Here is a 17,399-nt window from a genome sequence, read left to right as displayed (position 1 = left end):
AATTATTTTGAATTTTTGGACAAAACTGCCCATCACAAAAAAAAGTATGCATCAACATGAATGCACAAAAATGTTGCTAAATTCCTATGATAAATTTTAATTTAATAAAAATTATTATTTTTCCTATATTTCATGAGGACAAACATTCAAAATTAACTCAATTTACATCTATTTAAAAAGGAGCAAATTTTAGGGTGTTACAATTGTACCTCCCTTAAGATGAATCTCGTCGTCGAGATTCAAAAGATGTTGACTAGGAGATAGGGATACTCCTTCTTTGGATTCTTCTTTACTTCCTCGTGTAGTTCCATCTTCTTGATAAGGATCCCACTTTACTTTGCATTCCTGTTAACCTTACTCTAAGTATCTTGCCAAATTGATTCCAAGATTCTGACAGATACTCCAAACAATACTCAGGTAACTCCAATCACTAGGCCACCTTTTCTTTTCAGTCCATACTTATTAGACCTCTTTCTTCATATGTTCACCTTCCAACGGAGCCTGACAAATCTCTTGGTCAGAAGGAGATTCTACTACCAATCTTCAAAACATTAAGAATTCTAGTTAAGTTACTCGAACCTTGAATACAATTCATAGTCCTTGGTGTCACCTGAACCTTCTTAGCATAATTTTTCGTTGCTAAGGGCATCGGCCATGACTTTGCTCCTTGAAGTGATAGCACTTTTCCAAGTCATAATCAATTTTATTCCAACGAGGATATCACAAGCTCAAGACCATCTTAATGAAGATGTCTTGTAAATTCTTGTGATCCTCCTAGATGTTACTTTTATGCCCAAATAGATAGTATCTTCATGCTCCACAATGTATAACTACAGATCATAATATGTTGGGTAATCCAACCCACGCTTCCTTAGTTGACTTAATGAATAAGCTACTACTTTTTCCTCTTGTATAAGGACACATCCCACACCTTGACAGGATGCATCTTAGTGGATATAAAGCTCTTGTCCCGATCTGGCAAAGCTAATACATAGGTTTTACTTCACCCCTTTTTTTACTCCTTCAAAACTTAGCTGAGGTATCTTGATCGGAACTTAAAACCTTTTCCAATAATACTATCAATATCTTGATGGTCTTGGATAAACCTCCGTTGAACCTCTAACCAAACCTCATCACTGAAAACTCTGAGTTTCTCTCACATCCTTGGGTGGGTTCCTATCACATCATTAACTTTCTTCAATCCAAACCTTCTTGTCATGCTTAGTATATCATTGGGATTTCCTAAGACTCCATAGAACCATCTATAGTTATCAGATATCTCATTCCTATATCATCAACGCCTACTTGTCCTAGGTATGTTGAAGATTGGACTCCCAGCTGAGGATAGCTCGAATTACGGAGCCATATTGACGAATGCATCCATTCCACGTAGATGATCCAATAACTTATCAACCAAGTAAAGGATACTTAGTCTGGATGATGAAGCCCTTAAGTGGTATACATCCTCTGAGTATACACCTTCTAATAGGTCATTCTCATATTCCTCAGGTGCAGGTTGAATACCCTCATACTCAATTCTTTCTCCTAATGATGTTATTAGAAGCACCGAACGTTGGGCATACTTAATCCCTCCTTACAAGCAGACAACCATCCCATTCAAAGGATAACATCAATGTCCATTAACTCCAAAACAACAAGGTTTGCCTCAAAGTTTACCCCCTTTATACCAACACTTACTTTTGGGCATATGTTGTTTGCCTTCATTTCTCCTCCTAGAGACTTAACTATCACCGGTCTCCTCATTGGAAGCATAGTTATCTTATGATCTTCCACATATTCCCTAGAGATGAATGAATGTGAAGCACTAGGGCCAAACAACACCAGGGTGGGAGTTGAGTTTACTACAATCAAACTATAAATGACCTCCTTAGCTCCATGAGTGGTAATCATATCCACATTGTTCAGACTTCCAGGGATGTAGTTTCGCTTTAATTTATTTTCTTACACTTGCTTCTTATAGACATTCTGTTCTAGCTCCTGCTGCTATCGATTCTGGCTTTGATTACTCTCAGCAACATCTCAAGACAATCGTTCTCATAATGTTCAATCTTACCACAATCATAATCTTCCTCACTAGTAGAAGTATTTGTCTTCATCAAGGTGATAGTGGGAGATGACAGACATGGCTCTTGAGAGCTAAAATGTTGCACTTCATCATAGGGTTACTGATACTGACCCTGATCTGTACTCCCAAGCAGATTCATAGGGTGTGACTGACATTCTGGTTATGTAGCAAAACAGAGACAAGTGTTTCTTAACTGGCGTTGAAGATCATGCTTTCTCTACTTCTCTTCCATCTCTCGATGCTTGTTCCCAATTGCAATTGCTCTGTCCACCAATATCTAATAGTTGGCATACACAGCGGTCATCAGCTATAGTTGCAACCCATCATTTAGTCCTTTCAAAAAGCATTTTTTGCTTTTTAGCATCACTATCCACTTCTCTTGGAGCATAGCGTGACAATTGAGTGAACCGGTTACGATACTCACATAGTGACATAGATTCTTGCTTCAAGTTGAGGAACTCTTCTTGCTTAAGTTCTACCTCTCCTAACAGAATATGGTAGGACCTGAAGCTCTCGCTAAACTCCTTCCAGGTGATCTGTCCAACATTGTGAGGACATCCATCCTGGTAAGACTCTCACCAGTCTTGTGCTATGCCCTGGAGTTGGCTGGATGCAAAAAGCACCTTCTCATGGTCATCACACTGAGCTATGTCCAATTGTCGCTCCATAGCTCTAAGCCAGTCATCAGCTTCTAGTGGTTTGCTTGTATGAGAGAATGTCAGTGGGTATAACTTCATAAATTCACCACGCTTGTCAATAGGTGGTGCTTGATGCGGGTTGTTCAACACACTTTGAGTAATAGTCTATAATAACTGAGTCTGCATCATCAAAGCCTGCTCTATAGATGGAGGATTAGGTGGCGGTGGATTAGAATTGGCAGGATTCCTTCCCAGTGAGAGCTAGAATCTACAAAACCACCTTCACTTTGACTACCCCCTTAAGAAAAGATCAACTAGGGAACACAAAACAAGTAGCTTGCACCTTCTTCTAGATAAGCTAACTAGTATCAAGACGTTCTGACATCCCAATGATACTCTCATGTATGGGCAAGAACAAGAAATCTAAAATTCCTCGCGAGCAGAGAAACAGCAGTGCAGTAAAATAGCTGTAACTCCCATTCTATTAATCCAATGAAATTGTAGCTCATACCATTGGAAAGCTTATGAAATCCTCCACAACTTCCTTATAGAATGCTTTTCCAAATTCTGTAGTTCAGGTAGCCAAAAATAGTGCACAACAGAAATTGCTCTAGGCTTCAGACAACACAGGTGCATCATCTTGTGATTTTCATAATTCCATAACCAACATAGATATCATGGTGATTATTGTGTTTAGAGAAAGATGTTGAAGTCTACTATTGTACATAATTTTTCTATGATTTTTGGTCTTCCAAAAAAGGAGATAAAAGCTAAAGAGGACAGGCTGCTCTGAAAAAGACAGGATAGAGGAAATAGGAGAAACCAAAACCCAACTATTTATTGCACTAATCCTTATACCTTAGGCCTATAAACTAAATGAAATTGTGGACAAACCCCATAAGATCATTGCACTCACTACAAAGATCCAAAACAAGCATAAACATAATGACAACCAACTGAACAATAAAGGTTCATACTTCAAACATTGACTCAACTAGCGATACTATCGTTTTCTCCATATTAAGGGCAAAGATCCTAAAGCTCCTCTTCCGATGACGCAAGAAGATGGTAAGAGAAGGTTCTAAAAGCATATCAAATCAAGGAGTGGAGATGAGAACAAAGACTTTAAAATAAGCACCAAGGTAGAGATGAATAGCAAGGGTAGAGATATAGTAGAGAAGAAAATATCAAAGTTCATAGAGCAAGGATTTTTATAGCAACTTCTAAACCTTAAAACGACCCGTTTCTACTAGGCTTGTGTCCTACAGTCAGCATTGCTCTGATACTACTTTGTTGCACCCGGTTTTAAGAACAAAACCAGATACACACTATATATGAGCCCAGAAAGTCATATCCCACATATAGCTACAAATAAGGGTAATATCAATAGACAATGCTCAATATATAACGTACTTAGTATAAAGAATATAACCTTAGATAGCAAATAGCGAAAAACACAACTCCGATCTTCGGGTGAAGACTCCAGTTCCACAGGGACAACTAACTGGTTGATCACAAGCCTAACTTCTTCAAACTCTAGCAATCTGGTACCCATCTAGGATTTTTATCCAAATAATTGAAAAATAAAACAAGCGTAAGTACATGTTGTACTCAAATAATATATCATGGGGTTCATGAGTCTCAAAAGGCTGACACTAATTTAACTGCGATTAGCTTTTAATGAGTCATCTTTTAGCAATTGGGTGGCAACAAGTTTATTCACAGGCCCATATAAACACATGATCAGGTAAGCATAAATAATGAATAGCATAAACTATAATCATTAGTGAGCATCTTTATCATCAGTATCATCAGTGTTCATCATCTATTCCGTAAGGGTCTAATAAGGCCGCTCGTGACCGTGAGCATGGCTGATATACCAGTTATACACTCTGCAGAGGTTGTACACTTTCACTGTGAGTCGTGATTTACCCTTTCGCCCGAAGTAGCTAATCTCTTGACCCACTTTCAAGGAAGGTCGACAGGGTTCACTATGAAGCCTTTCAAAGGTTCGTCTAACAAGTTAGGGCCATTAGATTCACTCGGCAAACAGATGTAGAGCCCCCTTCCTGATGGCACAATGGGACAGAGGCCGCACTATATCTGATTTGGTAAGCCATTCTTATGCCATAAAGGTAACCTTTAACAACCTAGAAAAGGTCCTCATACTGAGCTAAAGCCAGAGCCATATAGCCCTCGCAGCTGTATTGTAAGTCTCGGATGTTTGCTTATAGATAAGTCCTTAAGGAGAGGAATCTAGAGCACCATAAAAATAGCCCAATGCTCTAGCCCCCTGGTTCCATGTTGCTAAAAAACTTCTTTTTGTGTTTATTGCATATACCATTAGTCAAGTTATAAGATCATGGCTTTGGTTGAGCACTAGCATCATACTACCCAATGCAATAACCCAAAGGTGTCAAGGAATCCATGATATCAATTAGCTAGGAAAATTACTACAGTTGCCAAGATAGACACATGCAGCATGAATTAAATGATTAAAGGTGTATAGGACAACAAGGAAGATCCCTTGCTATACTTGCCTTAAACTCTGATCCTTCTTCTAGTCCAAAGCTTCCAAGGAACTCCTTCTTGATCAACACGTAAAGCTCACCGACTGGATAGGCTCATAAAGCACCACACAAACATCCATGCAATCATACACGAAGCAAACAGTAGAACTAAATTAGAACAGTACACCAAACATATGAAATAGCAAGTAAAAAGGTTTTAAAGATGTTCTACACGTTACTACGAACACAAACGCGAAAAGCACTCTAATCGGAGCTATAACGAAGAAGTTATGAATTAAACAAGATTTCCTTTAATAAAATAATAAATTAAATCTAACCTCAAATTTCAAAAGTTGAAAACATGTTTAGCAATAAGATGAACATGTAGATTACTCAATTACGAATCTAACGCAACTTAAACGGATCAAATTAGAGCTAAAACGAAGATTTTATGGCCTAAAGAAAACTAGTGGCAAAACTATAAATAAGTGGATCTTCTATTTTGACTTAAAATAAATAAAAATTGGAATTTTAAATCTGGAGTGGACTACGGGTTCGAATACGGAAAAGTGCAGGGGATCTTTTGCAAATAAACCTGGCGAAGGGGTATGGTCTAATCTCAGCCCTTGATCTTGGATTGGACGGACGGAAACAAATCAGTGAGAGAGAAGGCGTGGTCGGCGCCGGAACAGGAAGAGGAGGCGACGGTGGACATGGCCGGCGGTGACCGAGCTCGTCGGCGCAACCCGAAAATGGTCCTAGAGACCACGATTTGACGCGGGGATTACATGGGGAGAGAGAGGACGGCGAGGCAAACTCACCTCGGCCAATCTAGGCGACGTGGAGTGGACGGCGACGGCGTTGTGAGCTCGAGGCGGTGGCTGCGCTAGGGTTATGCGAGGGGGCGGCGGGTGCTCGGGATGGGAGCGGCGCGTGCGGGCTTGATATTTATGGGGGCGGGGAGCTTGGCGCGCACGGCAAGGCACGGAGACATGGCGGCGTCGGGCTTCCATGGCGTGGCGGAGAGTCCTAGGCGGCTATGTCGCGAGGAGGAAGAACACTGACAAACGGGTCCCACCAGTCGGCGACCGAAGGAGCGGGGCCCGTGCGTCAGTGGAACATGGCGGAAGAGAGGAGGCGGGTGCGTCCGCGCATGGGCTTTCCTACTGGGCCGCCAGCTGGGCTGCGGGAAGAGGGAGAGAGGCCGAGAGGGGTTGGCGCCGAGGTGGGCTTGCTGTTGGGCTGCGGGAAGGAGACAAGGAGATGGGCCGCGGGGTAAGGCCGGCGCCAAGGAGAGGGGAGAGGGGCAGGCCTTTGGGCCATAAATGAAAGAGAGGGAGAAGAGTTTTGTTGTTTTTCTTTTTTTCTAAATTCTATTTTTAAATCTATTTTCAAACCATTTCAAAAGTATTTGAAATTATTTTGAATTTTTGGACAAAACCGCTCATCACAAAAATAAGTATGCATCAGCATGAATGCACAAAAATGTTGCTAAATTCCTATGATAAATTTTAATTCAATGAAAATTATTATTTTTTCTATATTTTATGAGCACAAAAATTCAAAATTAACTCAATTTACATCTATTTAAAAAGGAGCAAATTTTAGGTCGTTACCATCTGTGTTCTAGCAATTCCTCGATGGCCACGTCAGACGACGACAATCAGGGCTGTGAATCGGACCGCAGCAACACGTCCCACTAAACGTTCATACAACTACCTCCAAGAATATAACAACCTGCAATCAACCTGCTACTGACCTTGTATAATATCGACGCCGAGCACTCTCTCATGGTTTTGCACAGTTACTACAAGGGCCACTAGATGCTGCCACATCTACTTGCTCCTAGCATTGTATTATATTTGGAGCCAATGAACTGTAATGGTTTAGTATACCCACCGCACTTCATGGTTTAACAAACCAGGTCTTTGTTTGTATATATGTAGACCAAAAAAACATATCCTACTAAACTCCTGCCAAGTGTTATATACAGTTAGCTCCATGTTTAATATTTATACTAGGTAGCGTGCTCATGCGTTGCTACGGGATAGCTAACAATTTATACTAAAAACACACGGATCGCACGATAAGATAACAATACTGTAAAAATTAAATATGAACGTTAAAGTTACAGTTAATCCAAAAAGCAAAGTTTATGAAATTAACAGTCACAGAGAGCACGGCGTCACATGCTTACAAACTCTACTTTATAGACCTTTCCATGATGCGCCTAAGATAATATTTTATATCGACGGGAAGAAATCTCCGATATCCATTTCTTTCGTGCGTTAATAAATCTACGAATAAGTACCGCCGCATCTCCGTACCATCCTGTACACAGGCTCGAGTATATATGTCAATATTAGTGCATGTCGCATGGGTAATACTACGTCTCTTGAAAAATCTTCCACAAAAACTTAAAACAAAGTGTTATACTCACCATATAAATATGTTTGGCTTTTGGTCTATTCCACGTAGACATATACTATAGAATAAGATATCCACTTAAGTGTCTGTGGTAAGATTCACGATCAGCGATATATAGAAATAGTTAAAATGTAGGTATTATTATTGCAAGCCATATTGACTCTGAGTTAGTTACCCATCTATGTTATCTGCAATGTTTTCTTCCCGTCTGAATTTCCATTTGAAGACATCCTCATTCCATCTAGGAATATGTACATTCACTGCGTCTGTGTACTGCAAGGTAAATCTAAGAGTGTACCTGGCATACATCAGCGTTGGTGTGTCTTTACACCAGTCTTCAATAGGTCTAGGATCAATCATGATAAGCATCTTCTCCTTCTGATCGAAAACATAAAGCATATACTTTCGAACGTGTAGCCATGGCAAAAGAAACTGCAAACATGGTAGCGTTTAGAATAGTATATAGGAAACAAGTAATAAAAGCAGGAGCAAGCGACTTACGTATCTGCATTGTGCTAAGCTATATTCCATATCCTCACATACACCAATCGTAGCAGCCATTCCTTTCTTTGTGTATTTTTTATGGTATTCTGGTATTTTTATTAAAGCACACATTTTCTGAAAGAGAAAGATATCGAGAGTCAGGATTAGTATAACTTGGCCTACTTTATACAATTTGGAGAACAACAAATAAAACAATATAATATAGCACGATAAGAATTTTAAAAATGTGCTTACACAGAATCTCAGGTCCATGTGATGCTTTGTAATACTATTATATTTTTTTATTATATTGTACTCTCGAGCTGCCTGAAAACGGACACCTAAGTTGAAACAGTTCTCCGAGATGTCTCGATTGCTCATTAACAACTCTTGTAGGTCCTTAACACTTAGGGCAATCATGGAGGGATGAAAACCTTTAACCCAAGGCTTCCTGCAAAGCATTAGACATAGATGATGGTTTTCGTCATATAAGATAGCACACTATTATTAGTAAATAAAATAATTAAAATAAGCATGTAGCTTACTTCAACGTCGCTTCATCCTAAATTGACATGACGTAATCACACAGTAACTCAGTCATCTCTTCCTTGTTCATTGGTATGTCTTTCATGGCCTCAAATGTCCAAAACTCATCAGGGTCTTGGTTGGCATGGACTTGTGGGGATTTATTCTAAGTTTGTATGTGTTGAGAAGTGCCCGTTTGAACCACTAAGTATTCGGCCTCCTCAAAATGTTTTCTCTTTTTTGTGGACACTTGATCAGCCATCTTTGATTCTCTATTATGGCACAGTCGCTTGGGCTTCCAATATTTTCATCCCTATCAAGATATGGAGCACCCTTTCATTTGTTTAACTCTGACGATAGCAAGATCGCCGCAAGCTTCAATCTAAATTCTTTCATATCATCCTGCACGATAGTATGAACCTAATTAATTATTAATTAAAAACCCACAGCTAGTGCACACTCATAACTTGTGGTAAGACGCATAGTTTACCTGATTGAACTCGTCTGACAAATCGTTCCTAGTCCAATACTCCATAAAGTTTATTAATAATAAACCTCATGAAAAACTACATACAACATTAATAGAGGTTCAGGCTCACATTAGATCAAAAGAGCAAAGACACATAAAATTCAACTTATATGATATGCCATTATTTATGACGTACCCATCTATTTGTAATAATTTGCCATGGAAAATCTCCCTATCCGGCCAGGCATCAACCTCAACATCTAGCCATTTGTGCTCTTTCGGGCCTGTCTTCTCCAATATGAAATCTATCTGTTTCCGCAATCCACCTCGCTATTTGTTCATAGAAGAACGAATCAATCAGCATTTCTAAAATATAAAATGTGTACAAATAGCTGTGTTAGGAAATACCCACAATTTTATTGAGGTCAACACGTCCGAACATCTCGCCCAAAGAGTCTAGCACCTGAACCTCACGTTTGTGGGCGTTTATAACAGCAAGGTACTAATGTGTATTTGTAACATTTATTGGAAGGAACACCTATCAAATCAAACAATAAATATTTTGCCAGGCATAAAAATTGATAATGAAAGACCAATAGATCGTTTAAAAAAATTACTACCATATCATGCTTCAAGTAAGCTAGCACCCTTTGAACTAAACCAAGACGCTGTGAAGTGTCACAGTTAGGGTAATTGGCTTCAATGGTCTCATCCTTTTCTCCATCCCGCTTCATGATTGCAACTAAGCACGCAGTTTCAAGATAGACTGTACCTCCTGGCCTCTTTTTCAAACCCTCCTAGGCCTTCAGCAGTTTAATATAAGCATCTATGACCTGCATACATTTCGCCATTAGAGAGAAAGGGCATTGAAGTTGGCAATGTTTGATTGAGTATTATGACTTGCATCTGTTACCTCATCAGACAAGTATTCGTATAGCTTAAAAAGACATTCCATGTGGTTTCTCAACACCGGAACATCATCTATTAGCACAAGCTCCTCATTCCCAAGTGAAGATGGAATTTTTTTGACAGATTCAATTGTGGCTCTATCAGTATCGGTACAAACATAATCTGAAAAGAGGGTTAAATTAAAGTATACAACAATAGTTAGCAGTTTTTCTAGGTTAAACCATCAAAGAGAAAATATCAATACCTTTTGGGCAACCGGTGAAGACATAGATTTTTTGGGTTTATTTTGTATGATTATGATTTTCAAAAGTCCTTTTTCTACCGTCGGATCTACCCCAGAAGTTGATAGGGCCTTTTCATCATGGGCCGTGCTAAAGCCCTGGTTAACTGCTAGAGCTTCGTGGGTAACTTCTGTACTCATGCTTTCTTGCAACCATCTAGAATCATCCATAGCCTCACTGGAATTTTCTGTTTGTACAATATCTTCTAAGGGGCCTCCATTTTTCTTTGAAACCGTTGCATCTGAACTATCCATCGAGACCTAAAAGACATACATATTAATTTTTTTTAAATAATTAAGGTACATAAAACATGGATGTCATTAATTCAGAACTGAAATAATATATAGCTATATAAAATTATATTGTCTTTGTTCAACTTTGTGTTTAAAAAAAGTATTATATACTCTCAGTTTAGTTTTCTAAGCACTAATAATGAAATCATTTAGATTTGTTCTGTTCAATTGAATAACCAAACAAAAATAGCGATAATTATTTAGATGATTTAATCAAACCCTAATTATGATGTATTTTTATATAGCTATATATCATTTCAGTGCTCACACCAGGCAGCTTTGCCTCGGTGTAAAGCAGGCAGCCCCAAAATAAAAAAAGAACAGTTTGGTCCTAAATTAGTATGAATGGTTAACTGATTATCGAACTAAATAATTTAGTTGAGGGATATCAAACATGGATATGTACCTTAATTAATTAAAAACATATTCAATTATTTTAAAACTACAATCATGCCATATATATAGTATCAGGTTTTTTCACAGAGAAATGAATGGTAAGGAGGCAGACCTGGACTGCAGGTAGCCTTGGCCAATGGTGTCGTGACCAGCCCTGAACGACTTGTGCTAGCTGCTGATGCACCGTTGCCGGCGGCAGGTTCATGGACGGCGAGGCTTGCGTTGGAGACGGCGTGAGGCCTGAGGGAGCAGTGATGAACCAGAACCACAGAGCCTGCAAATCTGGGACCTTAATATATTAGAAATCACACGGCTAGCGTTGATCCTCACGGAGACAAGAGGCAGAAAAGAACAATTAATTAAATTAAGCAGTACATGAATTTTTAGTATACAGTTAAAACAGGATTGAAGATCACGGTATACCTTAGGCCAATCGTGGGAGGACCAACGGTTGGCTGTGGAACAGTGATGCAGTCCACTGGACAAGGGATCCAAGGCGGGTTAGGCGGTCATGGTGATGCGTGGTACTCGTCTCCTCCTACCACCGAGAGAAATCACCGTGTATTGGATAGACGGAGGTCGCCGTAGGTGGCTGGCTGTATCACCGAGGTGAGATGATCAGGGCAGCAGGCACTCGCAGGCCCTTGGTGAATGGTTGTCCGCTGCAGGTAGCCCCTTGTCAAGGCTGGGAGTGGGAGGTGAAGGAATTATCGGTGTTGAGCTCGGGCGGCAAATGAGGAATGATGACAGATGGGCGTGGAGAGGTCCTTAAAGAAAAGAAAAGAAAAGATGGAAAGGGTGTCCACGATTTCGGAGCAGTTGATTTTGCATGCGAGCATGCGGCCGATTTGTGAGGGGCGCTGATCCTGCGTGGTGCCAATTTTGCATGGAGGCGCCTGCAGCTGATCGTGAGCAACAGAAAAGGAGAGGAAATCGGAAATATCTGGAGGAGGCGTGGATCCTAATCATGCATGGGAAATTAGCAGGAGATTGCCTCAACTTGAATATGTGGTTATTGTGTGTACTTTTATTACGAGTCTAAGAAATATGGAAAGATCTCTACACAGATCTTGCACATGTCGCAACACATACAGACTCAGACAACCAGACTATAAGTGGGTGGTGTGAGCAAAAGTTTGGCACCATACTCGAAGCGAAACGTGTTGAAGTGAGTGGAGTCTTAAGTGAGAAATGAAAGAAAATAAAGAAATATTTACTCTATAATATTATTTAATTTTAATATTATTATGTATAGATGTAGATGTAAATATAGATTTCGTATTTTTAAAGTTTCAGGACATTGCAACATATGCACAATAACAATAATTTTTAATTGAAAATAAGAAAATCAGCATCAACCTGACGAAAACGACTCCGGCAAGCTGGGATATGGGATGCGAGGGTCGGAGTTACTTCCTGCGGGGTGGCGACAAACGACTCCGGCGATCTGGGATCAAGGCGCTCCCTACGTACGACGTCCTTCAATCACTTAGTAGTACGTACTACGTGCTAGCTCAAAGCCGTACCACCACGTGCTCTGTGCCTCTCTCCTGTTATCTTGATGACGTCATGTGAGGCCTATGAAATCACTACAACACCTACATTGTTAATTTGTTAGCATACATGACCGCAAATTTGATGCCCGTGCATTGCCACGTGCCAACAAAATTTAAACTGTAGTATATGTTGATAGATCATGATGCAAATCAAACCACCAAAATGAGATCATGTTTTGGTTGCTATCATGATGCCTTAGAAATAATTTTTGTTTTATGATTTATTATTGGAGTTGTGTAGCCTCCAGAAATCCAATTCAAACTGGGCCATGAAATTTTTAGGATTTACATGCTCCAAGAAGTACAGGGAATAAATTTTATAAAGAGATAAATTTTAGGATTCACATAGCCTCTGCACGTATCTATCCAAGACTCTTAAAGAGGCATGATTTCAGATCACACAAGCACTGGAGGCAATAACAAATAAAGAAACGCATCAGGGCAGGATGGGATTCACTAACAGGGTGGACATTTGTGGAAGACAAAAGATGTTAGAATCTCCTCGTGGCAGTCCGCAGTCCTCCTCGAGGGCACAGCAAGATGGCGAAGGCGATGGCGGCAGGCGATGACGATGGCGACGCACTATGGCGAAGCACAGCCGGTGCGCGAGGGAGGGCGCGAGGGCGGAGGCCGGTGCGAGCGAGGGCGAGCTCAGCTGGCGAGGGTGGGCGCTATGGCGAGGCCATAGGATTTATAGCAGAGGATTGATAGCAGTCTCTCTCTTTCCTTTTGTCTTAATTCTCTTTCCTTCTGTGTTAATTCTCTTTCCTTGGAGCAAGGCATAGGGGAGCCGGGAGAGGCTCGTTGCCATGTATACTGGTGTATGCAAACATGCAATGTGTATATGGATAGCACAATAATTTTCTACTTCCTATTTTATCGTGATTCCATGTAAAAAAATTGCAATGCAATGCAAGTGCTAGCTTTCTCCCACGATGCAAATATGCTAGTGCTAGCACCCTTCTTCATCCACATTACAATTTACAAACAACAAAATGTAAAAAAAGATTATTTCTATAATTGTTTCACAATACTAAACAAAGTAGCATAGTAGCATGGCCAAATAAATTTGCTTATAAATTGCATTAAACATATAGTGCTTCCCTCCAAATTCATCGATCAAGATTGTGATTCATTCTAAATTAGAGAAGAAAATGGAATCTTTACCTAGTGCATGGATCTCGAGGGGACTTGTGCCTTACTACCTCCAATGCTTGGTCACTGGTCACCAGCGAGAGTCGACGAAGAGGGGCCGAGTTGAGGCCTCAACGTAGCCGGCCACTGCAGTCCGTGATCGTGATGCGCATGTGCTACTTGCCTGCTGGTTGCTGCTAGCTAATGGCTGCTGCCACCGCAAGGCAGAACTGCAGTCCACAACAGCTTCCGCCCTTCTGAAATCCCGATGCAGATTGCAGGCACGCGGTCAAGATTGCCAGGTGAACGAAAACTCTCGATGTTTTTTAGTTGTGTTGTATTGTATGTATAATATAGTAGAGATAGAGATTAATCTCTCACATAGTTGCCATCAAGCGTTCAGATGAGCCCCATGCACAAGCGGCCGTATATAAAAACTCAAATGTAATATTCGAGTAAATATAAATGTGTTACACGACATTTTTCTTGAAATGTAAATATAACAAGGAATATGACTCAAAAACACATGGAACATAAATGATCATTTTATTATTCTCTAGCCAATAATCCAGTGATTGAGTCCGACGCAAAACTAGAGGATTAGAATATGTTTTAGTTCAGGAATGATGAGACTCGCGACAAGAACTCGGAGTACTCGTGCCTAATCCTGTAGCCGTCGCTACAAAAGACAGCGCAGCCGCCGGTACATCCTTCTGCCATGCCGCAGCCGCTGCCCTTGCAACCTACCTCCGGCGGCGGCACCGGCACCAGGTCCATCGTTCTGTCCACCCTCCATAACACCTCCTGAACCACGTCGACAGCTTGCTCGTGGCACCTCACGCACTCCCGGTTGGTCCTGCTAGCCTCCGGCTTGCACCCGTGGGCAACGTCCTCGCCCTCCACCTTCCTGATGTACTGCTTGGCCTCATTGTCCCCGTAGAGGAGGATGCCGAGCATGTAGGCCACCACCTTGTGGTCAGCAACGGCCGCCTGTCTAAGGCAGGCAGTGCCGACGGGTCCGTGCGGCCCTACGTGAAGACGAGCCTGAGACCAAGCATGAAGCAGGCCTCCGAGTTGCCGGCGTCAGCTAGTTTGTCAACGAGGGTGAGGTAGCGGTTGGGGTCTAACCACCTCATGGATTCCTCCCGCTCTAGCACTACGTGGCTCCTCACGACGCGCTCCATGCACGTCACGCACATGGTCTGGCAACTGCAAAGACACACGCACGGTACAGGTAGACAAATTAAATTCGTAAGTAATGTGACTCATGCGTGGGTGGACTGTGGACACATACATGCCACAGAGGCTACAAAGGTCCTCCATCAGGTGTGGTGAGGTTGTGGCGACAAGCCCGGCGATCTCGATGACTATTTCGTATGGGAGCGCCAGTAGCGTCCGCCATGCCACCCATGAGGAACCGCTCCGGACAGAATTCGTCAGGGTCTGTCCATACCTTGCTGTTCCTCCCGATCTTGTGTATGTCTGTTATGACGCTCGCTGGCATGCTGTCGGTGGATGCCGGTGTTCGAGCGATCACCGCGTCCATGGCACTGACATCGTGTTAGTGAGATACTATTTGTGCAATATTTAATTGAATAAAATGCATTGTATGTGTTAGTAATGTTCCGTTACCTTGCCTATGGTGTTAGAACCTCCTTAAATACAATATTCTTCGTGAAAGTTCCATCCACTATTAGGGTCTTCTTATCCTTATCTTTTTTATTTGACGCATTCTTATTTTTTTCCTTGGCATTCTTTTTAGCATTTTTCTTCCCTATCTTTTTGGCCTCCTCCTCCTATGCATCCGCATCAGGCGGGAGGGCAAGGATCTTAATATTCGTTCTTGACTTGGCTCTAGACATCGCAACGTACAACTGACCATGAGAGAACACCGGTGCGGGCAGGTACACACCCACGTTCAGGATAGTTTGGCCTTGTGACTTGTTGACCGTCATGGCAAAGCTCAACCTGATAGGAAATTGCTTACTCTTAAACTAGAACAGGAACATCTCATCATCGGACGTGCATAGCGGTATTCGAGGAAGGAATACCCGCTTCCCTGCATGCTGCCCCACCATGATTTCCGCATCGATTGTATTTCTTCAGAACCCCCGCACCACCAGCCTTGTACCGTTGCATAGCCCATTGGTAGGGTCAATATTCCTAAGCAATATGACAGGACACCTGAGCTTGAGCTTCAAGACGTGTGGAGGCAGCCCGTTAGGGGTCAGACTGTTAAGGAACTCCGATGGATAGTAATTATGTGGATCATCTACTACGGAGTCAAAACTGTGATACACCGTCTCGCCGCCCTGGAACATATCAATCATTTTCATATTGATCATGTCAACCCAATCGTTACGTGTAGATAAAATCACTCTGGTGGTGATGTAGTCTTTGTCCGCCATGTTTACATTTAGATCTGGAAAGATGATGCTGATCAATCTATGAAGATCTTTCTTGGCATCGCTAGAGTATGGGACACAGATCTCATCTGGAATACGTACATTGCCATCTTCGTTAACCTCTTCCGTTCCACCACCGCAATAGATAATCCACAAACCATAGGTCACTCTGAGCCCTCATGTTGCGGATGAGCTTTAGGTGGCGCATGGATTCCCAAAGATACGACCTTCGTAGAGAAGCACCAACTATTTGAGCCCTGGATCCTTTCCGCACAACAGGGAGGACCTATCTGAAATCCCCACCAAGGACAACAGTCTTCCCACCAAACGGTAGGTCTGACCTGCCCATTATATCCCGTAGGCTATTGTCTAGTGCTTCCACATTTTGCCTCTTTGTCATGGATGCCTCGTCCCAAATTATGAGAGCTGCTTGCTGCAACAACTTGGTAGTACCACTCTGTTTCGTGAAGCTACAGCAACCACCCTCTTCAACAGTGAGGGGTATCTTGAAACACGAGTGGGCCATCCTCCCGCCTGACATTATGGATGTTGCGACTCTAGATGTAGCTGTAGCCACGGCAAGCTTGTCCTGGCTACGTAGTTTTGCGAGAAGTGCCCTATACAAAAAGGTCTTTCCCGTTCCGCCAGGTCCATCCACAAAGAACAACCCACCTTGTTTGTTGTAGATAGCAGACATTATCTCACCATAGGCAAACCTTTGCTTGGTGTTGAGTGAGTCGCACAATAGCACATCTTCGGGATTCTGCTCGACGCTAGCTTCCTCAAATATCTCATGAGGAATATGGCTAGCATCGTCGTATGAGTGGTCAATATCTAGAAGAGGAAATGACCTTGTGTCCTTCCCCATAGACTGCAGCATGTTTCTAATGTCTATCAAAACCATCTGTTGCACCAAATCCGGGGATGGATTATTGCGGCTGTAGTCCTCTGACATTGCATCGTAGTGTTTTTCCACAACCACATCACATCATTCGGCTGGCAGAATACCAATATTGTTGCAAATAGCCTTCGCAGAGAGGAAGGCTTCTAGAAGAAAGTAGCTTCACTTAGACATTCATCTAGTGTATTGTCTTCTTTGATTAGACCCCTCCTTTCTGCAACTTCACGGAACGAAGGCAGTAGCACGCCATCAACCGTCCTAAGGTGTTTGTATGAGGTAGCACCAGTAATATTGTTTAAGAGAACACGAAGAAAGTAGCGTTCTCCCTTAGCAGGATGGGCCGAGATGACTTTGCCAACTTGGAAACGGAGTTTTTCCTTTTCTGC

The 17,399-nt window shown here is 41.8% G+C and overlaps 1 pseudogene; it reads right to left on the bottom strand.

The window, feature by feature from the left end:
* Positions 1–7,707: 7,707 nt before the first annotated feature.
* Positions 7,708–10,468, bottom strand: LOC136541228 (uncharacterized; annotated as a pseudogene).
* Between the last annotated feature and the right edge of the window lie 6,931 nt (positions 10,469–17,399).

The sequence above is a fragment of the Miscanthus floridulus genome, chromosome 3 (genome assembly GCF_019320115.1).
Source record: "Miscanthus floridulus cultivar M001 chromosome 3, ASM1932011v1, whole genome shotgun sequence".
In the NCBI taxonomy this organism is placed as follows: domain Eukaryota; kingdom Viridiplantae; phylum Streptophyta; class Magnoliopsida; order Poales; family Poaceae; genus Miscanthus; species Miscanthus floridulus.
Note: the sequence above shows the minus strand (reverse complement) of the source record. Positions and strands in the feature narration are given on the sequence as shown.